The following is a 16,170-nucleotide window of genomic DNA, read 5'->3' as shown; positions in this document are numbered from 1 at the left end:
ACGACTGACTGTTGCACACCACGGGTGTGTACCGAGCGCTGTTGCCTGCATCATACTATCATCCAGGCTGGACGTGGAGGATATGACGCGAGGAAGGTTTTCTCTAGGAGAACACTTCTTTTACCTTTGTAGGGAGCGACACACAATTCCCTAAGTATAGCCGACGTCGCACCAACCGTAGGCTCTTCTTCTTGTACCTTGCAGAGTAAGTGTCCATACAGCTTACTTACGAGTTGAACCTGGCAATGTATTAGTAAGATGATTGTGTTCCTGATAATGCACTTTCATATCTTTGTCACGTGACTAAACGTGTGCAGAAGATGATCATGGCCCATTAGTATAGGCATTACATGGGGTGATGGGCAGTGGAACCAATATGGCCGACATGATAACAGTCATCATGATCCAGAGGTACTGTAGCGGCCTGACTCCTATTACGTCACTTCATACATACATACAAGCATGCGCAAGAAAATTAATCATTCTCTTTGGTCTCAACTCCTTTGTAATTGTTGTCCGGTTGGCCATTGTAGCCGTCGACTAGGGCCCGACATAAAGCCCCTAACGTGCAGAGGTTGTGTGGAGTTGGCATCAGAACAGCATGGTCATGTGATAGATGTGGAACAGCTCAGTAGAGTGCACTATAATAGTAATCGTTCTGTGTGAGTACTAGTAAACGTTGTAAACACAATGGCACGCTGATACGAAGTATCCCAATGGGCAGCGGGAAGGTGTACATAATTACTTGATAATAATAGTAATTGAAGTACATGTACATGTATCATCGCCAGCGAGGACATGTGGGAGTTGTAATTTTTGTAATTCATGGGCCGAGCTGCTACTTACAGGTAGCACTGATTCTAGCCTGATGATTGCGTAAGCATGAAACTCAGAGTAGCGACAATCTGGTCTTGCTTGCCCTTGTTGTCCTGGGTAACAATTCTATAGTAAAAAACTGTTAATGTCTGTGGTGCCTCCTTTGCACCATGGCTGGTAGCTCGTAGCTGTACTGATGAGGCCTTCATGGCCGAAACAGCTTGCTGTCTACAGCATTGGGTAATAAAAAATGACTTATCGTTTGAGTACATGTACAAGGTGTAAAGGCCAGTGATCTAGCGACCTCAGTGTCACTGACTATAACTTTGAGATTTGAGTGATGAGGCATATTAGCTATGTAAATGTACATGTAGTGTAATGCTGTCCTTATCATGGAGCATAACATAATTATATCAATCGAAGACATAGCTGTGGGGCCTGCCCAAGTAAAAATCTAGTCATACGAATAACAAACAAACAAACAAGAAGAGGATGGAAAAAGCTTTTCAGAAAACAGTGATGAGTATATTATCTGGATCAGTACTGGTTTATATGTACTGAAGTACCCTCAAAATAAAAGCGTAATTGACTGCATCATGGCGCAAATCTAAAAGGTGCGAATGACTGGAGTGGAACGTGTAAATGACTGTATCATGGCGCAAATCATACGAATAAGTAAGTTGATGTGCAATCAGTTGGCATTGTATAACTTTACTAACAATGTTACACTGTACCGTTACCAGGCACGGTGTAAGAAAGAGAAGTTTAGTCAGTATAGCAAGATCGTGCTATAGAGTGTACGATCACAAACATTGCTGAGGTCGCGCAGCAGGTTGCAGGCACAGCGTGCAATCACGAGCAGCGCGTGTGTGTGTAAATAAACGCACAACAATAGTCGTTAGCAGTTGCTTATAAGTTAAAACGCATCGACAGACAGGCTGAGACAGCCCACGGAGGGGCCATACCTTAGGATGGAACGGGAGAGATGAAATGGAGAGATGAGAGGATAGGAGATGAAATTATAATTATTATGCTTTCAGCACATTCATCTGGCATGGACATCCGTTTCTTTTACTTCGAAGTAGTACTTGTATCATACATGCAGAATCCAATGTGCATCACAAAGTGATGATCTGCTCATGGAGCGCACAAGCAGCACACCGAGCGAAAGCCATACTTTCTCTTGGGCACCAATGGCTCCATCTCCAATTGTCCAGATCTGCTGATGACCCGATTGGAGTGCAGCTCCAGCTCCGCACCATGGTAGATCTGATAATGATCCATGGTCTTGGAGTCTTCAAGCAGGTGTGAGTCGAACAGGACGTTCATATCAGCCACATGGTCCATAGGCCAGCCTTGCAGAAACGCCAGCTGTTTCTGAGCAGGTAACAAAGCCGAAATGAAATATCCTCGATTCAGTCATCTTTGGTTTGGTTTTTATCATTTCAGTTCGTTGCCTCAACAGTACAAATCACAAACATCAAGAGGGACGAACGAAAAGAGAAAGTAGTCTCAGCTACTAGTATAGTTAGGAGGCGGTTTTAGATGTTTGCAAGAACTAAGCGTTAGCAAACAGGTTGTAGCCGGGTAGGATGCGTGTTATGTACGAATAGAGAATACGATGGCCGTTTAATGTATACAATTGTATTGTACCTGCCGTCACACATGTTTCATCAGCGTGGAATCCATCCGAACAAGCCCCATCCCCCACACGCGCACAGTGATACGTACTCAAATCTTGTCCGCAAGTCTCTGGAGTACGCTCTAGTCTACGTCTCGTAGACTCCTGGCGACTAATCCGGCAACCTGGCCACATGGTGCCATGCAGTATTTGTCACCTTAGCCTTCGGTATTTAATTTTACTTCAGTAACTAGACTAGAGTTGAACTGAGTACTGCTATCGGAGAAGAGAATCGGAAAATAAGGATGTAGTGAATATGTAATGCAATAAGGATACTAATCGTAGAAAAAGGAGTGTGAGAAAAAGAAAAAATAGCAATGAAAAATATCAATTGTGCACTCATAACCATGTATAAACAATTAAAATGAAACAATTCCAGAACGTTTTCGTGTGACCATCATCAGTGGAACATCGTCACATAGTAAGAATCACTAAAACAACCAGTTATATAGCTAGAGTAATATGAAAAGAAGCGTGAGAATGCAGCACAGCTAGCGGTTATGCATAACGCGTGTAGTGTGAACCTTTGCAGTGTATCACGCACTCACAGCTGCCACATTCATCTACTGCTACCATTCTCAGATACACTGCAAAGGTTCACACTACACGCGTTATGCATAACCGCTAGCTGTGCTGCATTCTCACGCTTCTTTTCATAATTCTAGCTATATAACTGGTTGTTTTAGTGATTCTTACTATGTGACGATGTTCCACTGATGATGGTCACACGAAAACGTTCTGGAATTGTTTCATTTTAATTGTTTATACATGGTTATGAGTGCACAATTGATATTTTTCATTGCTATTTTACGACTGTTGTCTCCTCGTCGGTTATTTAAAAAGAAAAAAGAAAAAGGTTGTGTGTACACAGGCTCGAAGTTACCCCCGGACCCGTTCTAGTACTTGGGCTTGCAAAGTCAGGAGGTAAGCAAGCGGTGAGTGTAAGATAGCGCTGGTGGTATTTTACCAAACCAAGGTGTCATTTTTTGTCCACAGATCCTCGCAGCCAGGCATGGCCACCGTGACAGGGCTCAGGACTGGACAGGAGAACCAGCACAAATGGTATGCACTCAGAAGCGAAATAACTCCACCAACTCTTTTCTAAAGAATACCAGTATTGCAGAGACGTTGTCGTTCATAATGAGCTCTGGCTCTCTTGGAGTGTTTCTCTCAAGTTGAACGTCAAAGAAGTCTGAATATCGAATTGGATCGATAAGATGAGGATGTGTCATGGTCATCGGCTCGTGCGTATGTGTGCATTTTACTTCGAGACAGGACTGGACTGGCACAAACTGACATGACAAGCTGGGAGCGGACTGGCAGATTTGCGAGGCTCTCCACGAATCCTGCGGGGGATCCGTGTGCCCAGCTGTCTCGAAGCCAGGTGGTTCCATGATTTCTTGTCGTGTTTTGCAGTGAATTGCACATGGTTCATGAGCCTGACCACGTAACTAAGTAGTGCACAGACATCCGTGAACACTGCATGATGATGTGCGGACACTTCAACCTTGCAAATCTCCAGTGTAGATCTGTCATACTCTCTGTACGAGTGAAGCGCTATGCACCCGTACAATCATGTGGCTGAACATGAATGTAGATAAACATGAATGAAGCAAGGGAAAGGTTGCAAGAAGCTCGCCGGATGGGAGGAGCTCGGGGGGTCGGCGACTGAGACTCTGGGTGAGACCCTGCACGAATCGTGGTATGCCACACGGACTCAGATGAGGGCTGGGTTTGTCTCCAGAGCAGTCGAGGTCTTCTTATCCATTTCATGCGCTTTTCAGCGCACTACCTCGGACTGGCCGAAATCACGGAAATCGGTGTGTCGATAGTACGGTCTTGAGTGCTTGGAGGAAGGCGTAGCAAGAGTCCTCATCCAAAATGGTTTACGCTGAGTACGTTGGGTATTACTACCTTCCTTCGGATCTTACCCGTATGCTGTATAGATCCAAACCTGAAAATCAGAGCTCGCAGAGCCTAAAGAAGGTCGTGATGGACCGAGCCAAGCGTCAATTCAATCAACGACCAGCGGACGCCGAACCCGTGCTAGTCTCCATCGATGTGGAGCAACAGGGGAGTGGAGCGGAGGCGCATCTGGTCGTCGCGTCCTCTGCCCGCACACAACAGCTTACGATCAGCTACAATACGAGCACGCTGGGCCGACGGCGCGGTAAAATGCTTAGCGGCAGCGCCAATGCTGGCGGATCGATAGCTGCTCGAAAGTCTGCAACGATACAGCACGCAGGTATCGTGGAGGGGCAGGCTAGCGGTGGACGAAACGATGGAGGTGATAAGGATACGAGACAGTACTGCAGTGTGCCCGGTACACGGCTTGTCATCTCACTATTCGTTGGGCATTTGTTCTGCTTCCTGGAGCGTCATCCCATGACCAGTGCGGCGAACAAGGAGGGGAGTGCTACCCCAAGGCAAGGTCCCAAGTCCCGTATGAGCAATGTTTCGGCATCTTCAACTTTGTCCTCGTCCAGTGAAGCCAATGTATCACCAGACCCCATTCCTTTTCTAGTGGTGTGCCATGTCTTCAGCTGTGCCAGTGTGAAGGACGCACAGAGACTCATGGAAATGGCGCAGACACTCTCCATCACATCACGCTCGCCAGCTAACACGATGAGCAGGAAGCCACCAGGCACGGGTCCGGGTGGCATGGTACAAAGCGGCAGTAGCTCAGATCTGCAGGACGACTCCGCGTCGCTGACGTCGGAGGACCATGACGTCAGGTACTTGTATCACTCGTCGTCGACGCACAGCTCCATCACAAACTACAGCACCACGTCCAGCACAGTGTCCGGGCCCGGGGTTAGCCCTGGTAATGCTACTAATGGCGTAACTCCACGACGTCCATCGGACTTGTCAATGGGCGCACATGATGGAAAGTGGACGACCAGGGCATGGCTAGCGGATAGCGCTGGTCACGCTGATACTGATGACGAGCAGGACCAGGCTACGCCCAAACGACTGAGCACCGTCAGCAATTTCCTGCAGCGGTCATCACCGCAGGATAGCGCGTCTCATCTCCACCCGACGGCGACGCTCACTGCTGGCAACACGCTCGACGACATTTCCGCGTTTGGCGCCAACGAGTGTGCATCTGTGTCGGCCACGCCCAAGACCAGTCGGGGATCAGTCGGTTCGTTTTCATCCAGTTTCAGCCAGCAACTGTCGTTGGGAGCAGCCACGACGCCTATTCGACAATCCGCTCCAGGCATGGGTACGCTCAAGACCAGGGTGCGGCGCACATCGCACGCAACTCTGACAAGTACTCAAATCACGCTGCCGCCCGGTGAGCCATCCTCGCCCGTGTACAATCCCCTCGGAGATCAACCACTGCCACCGCCTGGCGGTGAGGAGGCTGCACCGGGGTCTATACCCAGGATAGGTGTGGTGGGCACTGATGATGATAGTGATGATGAACCGCTGTACGAGCGCCTCGTCTTGTGATTAGTACAGTCTCGTGAAGAACTACTGTACCGGATTGAGGTCACATGACGTATGCGATTACGTCATTATTTGAGCGTTTGTATTCACGTTGCGATAAACTGGTGCTTGAGACTCTCTTTCTGTATGTACATGTGTGTGTGTGTGTGTGTGTGTGTGTGTGTGTGTGTGTGTGTGTGTGTCTCTCTCTCTCTCTCTCTCTCTCTCTCTCTCTCTCTCTCTCTCTCTCTCTCTCTCTCTCTCTCTCTCTCTCTCCCTCTCTCTCTCTCCGGCTCTGTGTGTCTGTCTTTATCGACCTTGATTTATTCCTCTGTGCACTTAATGTCCTATCCTCCCCACATTACTGCTTCTGAGCTGTGTGGATATTACAGCTATCTGCCTTGCTATAAACTATCTTGAGTATATTCTACTTCATAGGTTTAGCAGACATCTCCCTTGCTAGATCTGCCTCTGAGAACGTCGAATCCTCGAGTTGATTGTGAACGTAGGCACTGGAAATTTTTAAAAAGAGAATCGAGCTCCATAACATAAATTAAGGCTTGACAGGCGACCATATCACTTCATGGTGAGCACTTACGTTACGAATCCCATCTCGTTCCCACACAGTTCACAAGTTCATGCTCTGGCTCATAGTCACCATCCGCAGCAGACGTGTGTTTTCGGATGACCCACTGGACTCTTTATCATCATAACATCCTCTATTAGTCAAAAATAATCCCATTCCTTTTCTTGCATAGTGTTTTCTTCAGATACTTGTGAAGTTGAAGTTGAAGTAGTTGCACACATGTAAAAGGGCATAGCTTCCTGGTTGTGATGCGACTTTAAATAGATTATAATATTAAACACCAACAACATCATTAAACTCCCTCAGGCAAAGCAGCTGCTGCAGGTGAAGGTGAAGGGCACTACCCTGGATGAGGATCATTAGCCATGACGGCTCACTGGGAGTCATAGGTGATCTGCAAGCTAACGCTGCTGCCCTGTGACACCTTGCTCCGGTTACTCCGGTTGCTGTAGCGGCCGTCGTGAGTTCCCCAGGGAACGGAGAGGAAAAGGTACGCTTCTCAACGGCCGAAGAGAGTTGGAAAGCTGTCTTCGTGCTCAAAGAAGGGTGTGTGCAGACTGCAGAGTGTGCGTGTTGTTGTGAACGTGGACTCCACAAAAACGTTCTCACTGTTTTGTCTAAACCTTGCTCCGTACTCGCGTGTTGAGAGCGAATTCACTGGCAGGATCATAAGACGTCCTGGCTAGTTCGAACATGGGGGGCTGCTGCTGCTGTAGTGTAGGTCAAGACTTGAGCAAGAGTCCAGAGTTGGCCCGCTAGATTTCGGTGTGGCCGGTACGGAGTGATAGTCAGCGGTGAACTCTGCACACTCTGCGATGCCATCACACATACTACACGCAGCGACTTGGGTCCGGTGCAGCAGCGGCGTGTTGTTACTGTTGTTGCTGCAGCTCTGTCGGCGTGGTGTGGCCAGTCCTTCGCCATCAAGCTCCTCATCAAAAGTGTTGACACCATCATCAGTACTGTCCGCATCCATGCTGCATACTGCTGCCGGCATTGCATCTAACGCCCAACCCCTGCCTTTCAACTTTCTGTTCCGCATGTTTTCTGAGGGCTTTCGCCTGGTGACTACGTCATTGGAGGTTGCTGTACTGGCAGGTGACGTCCCAGTCACAGGATAAGCAGTGCAGTGAGACGCGGGGCTGGAACGTTTCATGGCACTGTGTGTTGATGCTGCGGGATACAGATATCGGATATCGTCTTCATTCGATGTCAAAGACTCTGTGTCGTTCATATCCCCTCCGCCGCCATTGGACTTCCTCGCGTCGGTCTTGCGGCCTAGCTGTGGTGACCGAGATGCCAGGGATAGCGAGTGAGCCATCTCCATGAGTCCCTGTGCTTCCTGGCCACTTGTACAGCTAAACACATGGCAGACAATTAGAGAAGTGGGCACTGTTGCTGAGTCACCAGTATCTGTACTGGCACCTGAACTGCTGGCGATTGTACTGGAGGATGAAGATGAAGATGATGATGATGATGATGATGATGATCCACTTCTTTGGGCAAACAAAACACAATTTCCCAAGATGAAGGAGTGGAACCCTACACAAATAATAGTTTAAATGAATCCGACGCAAAGATCGTTTTTCCATGAAATACAACAATTGAACACAATTACATGCTTAAAGGCATGAAAGCAACAAAACAGCAACAAAAGGGTAAGCGCCATACCAATCCCGCATGCACAGTCAGGACACAGCACGATACTTAACAAACTAGACCTGACTCGGCCACGGCAATCGAGACATCATGAAAACATCTCGCCGGATGGTGGTACCGTGACCGAGCCCCACGTATGCACAACACAGCAGCACGCAGCAAAGCAAAAGACAGCCGACAGCGGAGTAAACCAATGACCTGGGAATAGTGAGATCCCGATGACTCGGCCTGCATCTGGCACAGTCTCTTGAGGAACACATTGCACAGCCTCCCACAACCACCATGCACAGATGATGATGATGATGATGATGATGATGATGATGATTATGATGAAGATGATGTAGATGCTACGAATGCGTTCAATTCATTGAATAGAAACGCGGCCCTCCATAACGTGCCCTATGTATGCCCCGCTATGGCAAAGGTGTTCCAGAACACGTACAGTTCTTCAATTCGTCTCTTCGTCTCCGGCGGCGGGGAGATTGAGTCACTGGAGGGTACTTGCCAGGGCGATCCGCTGGCCATGGCTCTGTATGGTATCGCTACAGTCCCGATGATTCGGCGCCTCCAGGAATCCAATCCATCTGTGGCTCAGGTTTGGTACGCGGACGACGATTCTGCAGGTGGCCGCGTTTCTTCATTGTCCACATACTGGGGAGACATAAGCCAACTGGGCCCTGACTATGGATACTTTCCAAACCCACAGAAATCAGTGTTGCTGGTCAAGCCGGAGCATGAGGAAGAGGCCCAGCGCCTCTTCTCCGCCACTGGAGTTACCATCAAGACCAGCGGCAACCGTCACCTCGGCGGAGCGATTGGCAGTGAGGAGTTCTGCTCTGCCTTCATGGCCAAGAAGGTGGATAAATGGAAGCAGGTTCTGGATTCCCTGACGGGGATGGCTGTCACTCAGCCTCAGGCCGCATACACCGTTTTTACGAAGGGTCTGTCATCCACATGGACATACCACTTGCGTTGCTCACCTTGTTCGGCTGAGATACTGGCCGAGCTTGATGAGAGGATCAATGATTGCCTGATACCTGCCCTTCTGGGGGATGGCGTTCGTCCTGGTAGCCCTGAGAGAGAGCTGATGTCATTTCCAGTGCGTCTTGGTGGTTTGGCCCTCCCTCTGTTGCAGGATAGTGCACCAGCAGAGCTCGCAGCATCCTTGAGCATCACGAAGCCTCTTGTTCAGCTACTGTTGACTGGCACATATGCGAACCCTCCAAGCGTGCCTGGTGATATGGCAAGGAGCGATTTGTCGGATACTGCCCAGTCAGAGGGCTCCGGTGATACAACCCAGGAGGTTGCCGACCGAGTGAGGCTCTCCAATCATGATCCCGTCCGCGATGCTGTTGGGGACACCCGCCAGCTGGCACGCTCGACTCGGACAAGCAAAATGCGGAGCCTATGCAGCCGGCAACAAGACATTAAGGCGGACTTGAGCTCGCAGCAACAATTTCTTGTTGAAATCGCGTCCGAAAAGGGAGTATCGTCATGGTTGACTGTTGCCCCGCGGTGGCAAGATGGAACCATCCTGAAGAAATCCGACTTCCGTGATGCCCTGTGCATCCGCTATGGGCGAAGGTTGAGTGGGCTACCCGATTCATGTGTTTGTGGTGTGCCTCTCAGCCCCGCTCATGCACTTACCTGTGCCACTGGCGGCTATACCATTGCCCGTCACAATGAGGTGCGGGACTTGGTTGCTGGACTACTGAGGGAGGCTGGAGTGGTGGACGTAGAGACGGAGCCCCGGCTATTGCCCTGCAGCAGTGAGCATTTGCCTGGTGGTCGTTCCCTCAACCGATGCGCAGAAGCTCGTCTGGATGTGCGGGCTCGCGGCTTTTGGTCGTGGCAACAGGACGCTTACTTTGATGTGCGGATCACTCATCCCGCAGCGTCTGTGTTGTCTCGATCACAAGCCCTGAGTCAGCTGAAGTCTCACGAGCGAAACAAGAAAAATCAATACGCCAGCCGTGTGGTTAACGTGGAGCGCGGCTCCTTCACGCCACTTGTGTTCTCGACGTACGGCTTTAGTGGCCCAGAAACTACTCAATTCCTGAAATCATTGGCCTCCCTGTTTGTTGAGCGCCATACTGAACTGAAGTACCCACTAGTAATGGGCATACTACGCACCCGTTTGTCTTTCTGCTTGCTGCGATGGGCAGTCACCTGCTTCCGCGGTTGCCGCGGTTCGTACGGCAAGAGGCGACAGCCGAACTCATTTCTGGCCCAGTGCCGCCAGGCGGAGTAGGGTGCTGCCTTTGGCCTCAACTTAATATAATGCTATTTGGTTTTTTCCCCTTTTATTACTCTGTGTTCATTGCTTGTTTTTGTATTGATTTACTTCCTTGACTGCTTTTGTGTTTCATCATTTTCCGGTTGGTTTTGTGTTGATTTCCCCTGTTCACTTTACATATTGTAATGATATACATTTGCTTTGCCCGTAAAAGAGGCTTTTCTCAATGATGAAGATGATGATGATGGTGATGAAGAAGAGACGGACGAGATGGATGACGATGAAGCGCTCTTTCGTTTTTTGTTGCCATGTAGCATTGATCCGTGTGACTTCTCTCTCCTATAGGTTCCAGGGCTGGTACAACAACTCGGATGTCGCTCAAGGAAAGAGAACAAGTGGCCTACGTACATCGAGAGTAGCAAGTTCGTTCCGACGGTATCGCAGTACTGTTTGTACCTCTCTTTGCCTGCAAGGCTGTCACAGCTTGACCCTTCCCTGGTCTGCAGCGCCGCTGTCGATCGTCTTCTGGCTGCTTCCACCGAGGTGGCATCCTTGACGTTTACGCCCTGGGCTGTTGCTCCTCTCCTTCGTCCCAGTGTGTCGCTGGAGAACAGAGCCTGCTGGGTATGTACGGAGGACTGCACGACCAGACGTGGCTCCGCACTGCTGTCCTGCGGCTTGGTGACGTCGATTGAGACCAGCACTGGTTCAGCGTCCAGCGCTCGGTGATTGTACTGCCGTTTGGCCCGCTCGATCAACACTTTCCTGACTCCTCGCAGGGACGAGTACCCGGGGCATGCTCTCTGAAACTGGCATGCAAGCGCTGAGGGAGGTAGTAATACCCGACATACTCGGCATGAACCATGGTGCACTGCGCTCCGACGAAACACCCGAACTCGACCAGACACCTTGGCACCTTTTCCTCCGCGGCAAGCACCGGTGTCGACGAGAAACATCAACTACGTGTAGCTCTTAGATCTGGCTGTTCAGACTACAACCACTAACATGCAGTGCAGCGCTGCATGCTCAAGTCAACTGTTCGCACGGTGACGTTACGTCCAACAAGTCTACAATGTACAATGTACTTGAATGTAGACATACCCAACTGTGGAAAGTGGAAGTGCAACTCGCGCACCGCGGGAGGAAATGACGAGACATTGGAAAGACACAACCAAAAGTGAAGTTTGAAAGAGATTACATGACGTATGCCTGCGGATCCCGTGTACGATACTGCAGACTGGACAGCTCTTCGTGCTTAGATGTCCTAAACTGCGTGTGCTAACTCTCACGTCATACAAACATGTGAAAAGTCCCGGTGAACTTGAAAAATGGAGAGTAAAACTTGCACTTTCGCGTTATCACGCGCTATACAACTGTATTGAAAAGCACAGCCAGATTAGGAGGCTTCCCTTATGCCAGGCCACCACCGTGCCTGAGATAGCACTGAGCCCGCAGACATGTACGTTTACATGCCTGCAGTTACCATGGCTATCAGCGGCATGAATACCGATCAGTCCTAGCTCACATCCCGGACCTAACATGTCAACAATCTACAGCCTGACACGCTAAAACAGAGACTGAGAGAGATTCCAGGCTGTCCAAAAGAGTGGTGCTCAATACCTAGAGGCAGAGCTACATGTAGTTCAAACGTGCTTTAACTCTTTACATGTTGCAGATACAGATACATAAGTCATACATACACTTCAAGTACTACCTCCACAATCAGCTTGCGTCGACAGGTAGATAGGAATAGCGCTACCACAAACCACGAGGCAGTGAACGGTCTTCGAATAGCCTTGCCGCGGATGCCCAAGACAGCTACGAAGTACTACTACTAGTACTAGGCAAGCAATCAAGAACGTGTGTCGACCAGAGTTCTTCTACACGTTACACAGCACCAAGAGTATAATTATTATACTCAAGAGTATAATTATTATACTCTTGCCGTCTTGGTCATTGACATCAGGTTCGGCTTCATTTCATCTGTGCTGCGCTGATGAGTCCACAAAGGACGGAACCAGGGAGTCGTAAAATACCGGTATTTTACGACTCCCTGGACGAAACAGTTCTGTCCGCAGACTGAGTATTCTTGGTTACAGTATACAGGTACATGACAGGGTATGGATGTGCTTCATACATGCAGTATGATCCTATGTAGCAAGGTATTGATTTGGGTTCGAGCCCCGCAGTCGCACATCTGACTGCAAAAATCCCCACGACGCAGCTCACCAGATCAAGGTGTGGGTCCTCTGCACTCAGTAGAGTCAAGTCGAGCGAGCTGCAACTCCCGTTCCGGTGCCGAAAGGCGGGCTAACGCCCCTACATGGCTACTTCCCCTTGTCTAACCCCCAAGACGAAATGATAGTAGCCGACTGGCCGAAATTTAAAAAAAAGTATTGATTTTCGTGGCTAGACTCACAGTCAGAGCTCCTCAGACGGGTCAGATGCATTCCCCCCCCCCCCCCCCCCCCTCTCAAGTACATTGTACCTAGTATTAAAGTCATTGCTAACATTAATCGTGCTCTACTAACTAAAACTTAAAGACTGTACAACACTTTCCCATGAACTGTACCTTCAGCGTGGCTACAGTTTCAGAGCCATAGAACTCCATGGTGACTCTCTTTCTGCCAGGCTCTGGAAATGTAATGTGCATGTGCATGGCTACAGTCACTCAGTACACTACAGTACAGGGTAGAAGAAGGCAGTGCAGTCACCAATGCAATGCAATGCGACCGGGACCTGTCACGTGACTGGATGTGACGTTAGCGCACTGCACTGTGTGATTGGCTGACTGCTTGCTGCAGTGGAGGACTGGATCGTGATCAGAACAGAACGATCAGGCACATCAGTATTAGTCACTATTACATTATACTAAGAGTGAGAGAGAGAGAGAGAGAGAGAGAGAGAGAGAGTGTGTGTGTGTGTGTGTGTGTGTGTGTGTGTGTGTGTGTGTGTGTGTGTGTGTGTGTGTGTGTGTGTGTGTGTGTGTGTGTGTGTGTGTGTGTGTGTGTGTGTGTGTGTGTGTGTGTGTGTGTGTGTGTGTGTGTGTGTGTGTGTGTGTGTGTGTGTGTGTGTGTGTGTGGTGTGCGGTGTTCTGTGTGTGTGTGTGTGTGTGTGTGTGTGTGTGTGTGTGTGTATGTGTGTGTGTGTGTGAGTGAGTGAGAGAGAGAGAGGCCGATAAAGACAGATACACAGAGCCGGAGAGAGAGAGAGAGACACACACACACACACTCTCACACACACACACACACACACACACACACACACACACACACACACACACACACACACACAGATCAGAGAGAGGCAGAGACAGAGAGAGAACAACCTGTCATGTTTTCTACGCCTTTTCTCCACGAGAGCTCCTGTACGGATGAGCTAGCTTCTTTCTTGCTGCTCATTGCTGATCCGCACCCTCGCGTATACACTGCTGATCTCGACCCTGCTAGCATCAGTTAGACTGTGTCGAATTGTCTTGAACGGTAATTATTTTGTACCTCGACTACAGAATACAGACGTTTGCCCGTTGGAGCTGTAGGGTATGCTGTGAGGTCTCACTGTGTACAGGCATAAAGGTCTCTACTCTCCATAGACGTGTCATTGCATATTGTCTTCAGTGTTCAGTGGTGAATGTGTGTCTCGATGCATCATTTCGAAAACATCATGTCGCCATGAAGGAGATCATAAGCCTCCGCTAGTCCGATTGCTAGTCAATGAAGACACTTACCGTAGATCTATTCTGACTGATGGCGAGTGACGGCAGAACAGGTGAGTGCAGATACGTTGCGGGCTCCCCTCGTTTGTGGTAGAGATACCGGGACAATCAGTGGCGCTAAGGCCTCGGGCTCCGGCCTCCGTCGTGCACAACTAAACAGGTCGCCACTCTTCAGTGGACAGCTGCGGAGTAACGCGGCCAGGGCAGTGTGTTGTGTCCACAAGGGCAGCACGCAAGACCTAACAACCTATGGAACCCTGTAACCGATATGGTTTGTTAAAGAATCTGAGAATCAGACAGTAAACCGTCTCCGAACATGTTAGAACTGTAAGTTTCCTGAAGAGAAACAGTCAGTAATTCATCTAAGCCTAAGGAGAGTGTGTCCTGTAGATCTATAGCACGATAATCAGCCGTCATTCATTCTCACTAGTTAAATGTATTACTAATAATGCCATTCATGGCCAAGGCGAAAGGTTGTTGCTGAAATGCGGAAACATTATTATCCCGTGACTCTTGACGGGACTGCAGTACGCGCAGTCGACATGTTTGACGATAGCTTGACACATGATTGCACACATGATAAGGACAATGACAGTGGTGGAGTGGACATGACGAAAGTAAGCCGAGCTGAAAGTGCACACACGTACATATCAGTACACAGTCACAGGCGTCCTTGCATGCGAGACAGCCACAGTACTTTTCCTTCTTCTTCTTCTTCTTTTAATGAAAGTGCACATGCCTACATGCAGCCGTACCATCTCGACGCGCATGTAATGACACAAAATGGTGCTATCCCACCTGCTGTGAAGTGTGAGTCATGCATTCGTTGACCACACTGCTCAAGGGTGGAAGGCTCGGGCTTGTGCATACCGGTACTTGCCAACCCCTGGGAAACAGTTTCCTTGACACGGATGAGGTTTTCCTTGATTGTGCCCATTTTTCCTTGATCTTACACATCATGCTCGTAAATTCGACAGCATATGCGACAAAACGTACTTGTCCAAGCGCTAACTCAAGAGTTCTTGCTCGCTAGTCTAGAGCTTCGTTGGGGGTTTGGCGCTGTGAGCGTTAAAAACACTGAAAGTCAACAAAAAGAGATGCTGACGGACATTTTTACCGGGACGAAAGCGAGTTTCCCTAGATTTTCCCGGAAAATCCGGTAGGGTTGGCAAGTATGCTTGTGACGGAGAAAATTGAGAGAGGGTGGGGGGGGGGGGGGGAGGGAGTTTTTTTTTTTACTATTGACACAGCCCTACTGGAATACAGGTGGAGAACAAAAGAAACGAGGAAAAGGACAAAAGGACAAAACATAGGGGAGTAATAGTTCAACTTGAACACGACTGTATAACCGGAGATACACATGAGCAAGAGCTACCCGTGGATGAAGCTTCGAGTTTCATTCGTTGAGCAATCATCAGGAAGCGGTGGCTGATTACCATGGATATGGGACTATTCCATGCCGGTACACGACGATATAAGCATGATACATGTACATTCCATAGCCCCGGTCCCTGCGGACCATTTGAACCATAATTATGGGTGTTGCGGAAGGTTGTAGTAAGGTCAATGTAATCCATGTAGGGATGAGACACAAGTGAAGGTGTGAGCTTAGTCTCAGATGGTGTGATCAGCACTATGCACTGCAACTGACAGATACAGTCAGTGATTGTATGCACGGGGAGGGGGGGGGGGGGGGGGAGAGATCCAGGAAGTGTGCGGTGACGTCATCTGGTCATGTGTGGGATAAATATACAGCTAGGTAGTGGTCCAATTTAGCATGCACTGTGCTATAAGGCGGGACAAAAAGGCCAACACGATGATACCTGATGATCACCAACTCTCGGCAGCAGTATGTGTGTTCTTATTTTTTTATCACATTGCACATACTGTACCTACGGAAGAAGGGGCGTGTGATAATGAACAAGCGGAGACTTTATCAGCATATCCAGAAGGTGCAACACTCAATCCATTGATTCACCCAAGGTGCACCCCGATGAACCTCCATAGCCGGGACGAGAAACAACTGATCGGCTGAACATACATGC

General features: G+C 49.1%; 1 long non-coding RNA gene across 1 annotated transcript; it reads right to left on the bottom strand.

Moving 5' to 3' along the window:
• Positions 1-1,089: 1,089 nt before the first annotated feature.
• On the bottom strand, positions 1,090-14,521 carry LOC135820969 (uncharacterized). The gene is made up of 3 exons (XR_010554233.1): positions 14,138-14,521; positions 12,983-13,221; positions 1,090-2,193 (listed from the first exon to the last, which is right to left on the bottom strand). It is a non-coding gene; the product is annotated as an uncharacterized LOC135820969 (long non-coding RNA).
• Positions 14,522-16,170: the final 1,649 nt, after the last annotated feature.

Source organism: Sycon ciliatum, chromosome 7 (genome assembly GCF_964019385.1).
Source record: "Sycon ciliatum chromosome 7, ocSycCili1.1, whole genome shotgun sequence".
Classification (NCBI taxonomy): Eukaryota; Metazoa; Porifera; class Calcarea; order Leucosolenida; family Sycettidae; genus Sycon; species Sycon ciliatum.
The sequence above is the reverse complement of the archived record's forward strand: the minus strand, read 5'-3'. Positions and strand labels throughout refer to the sequence as shown.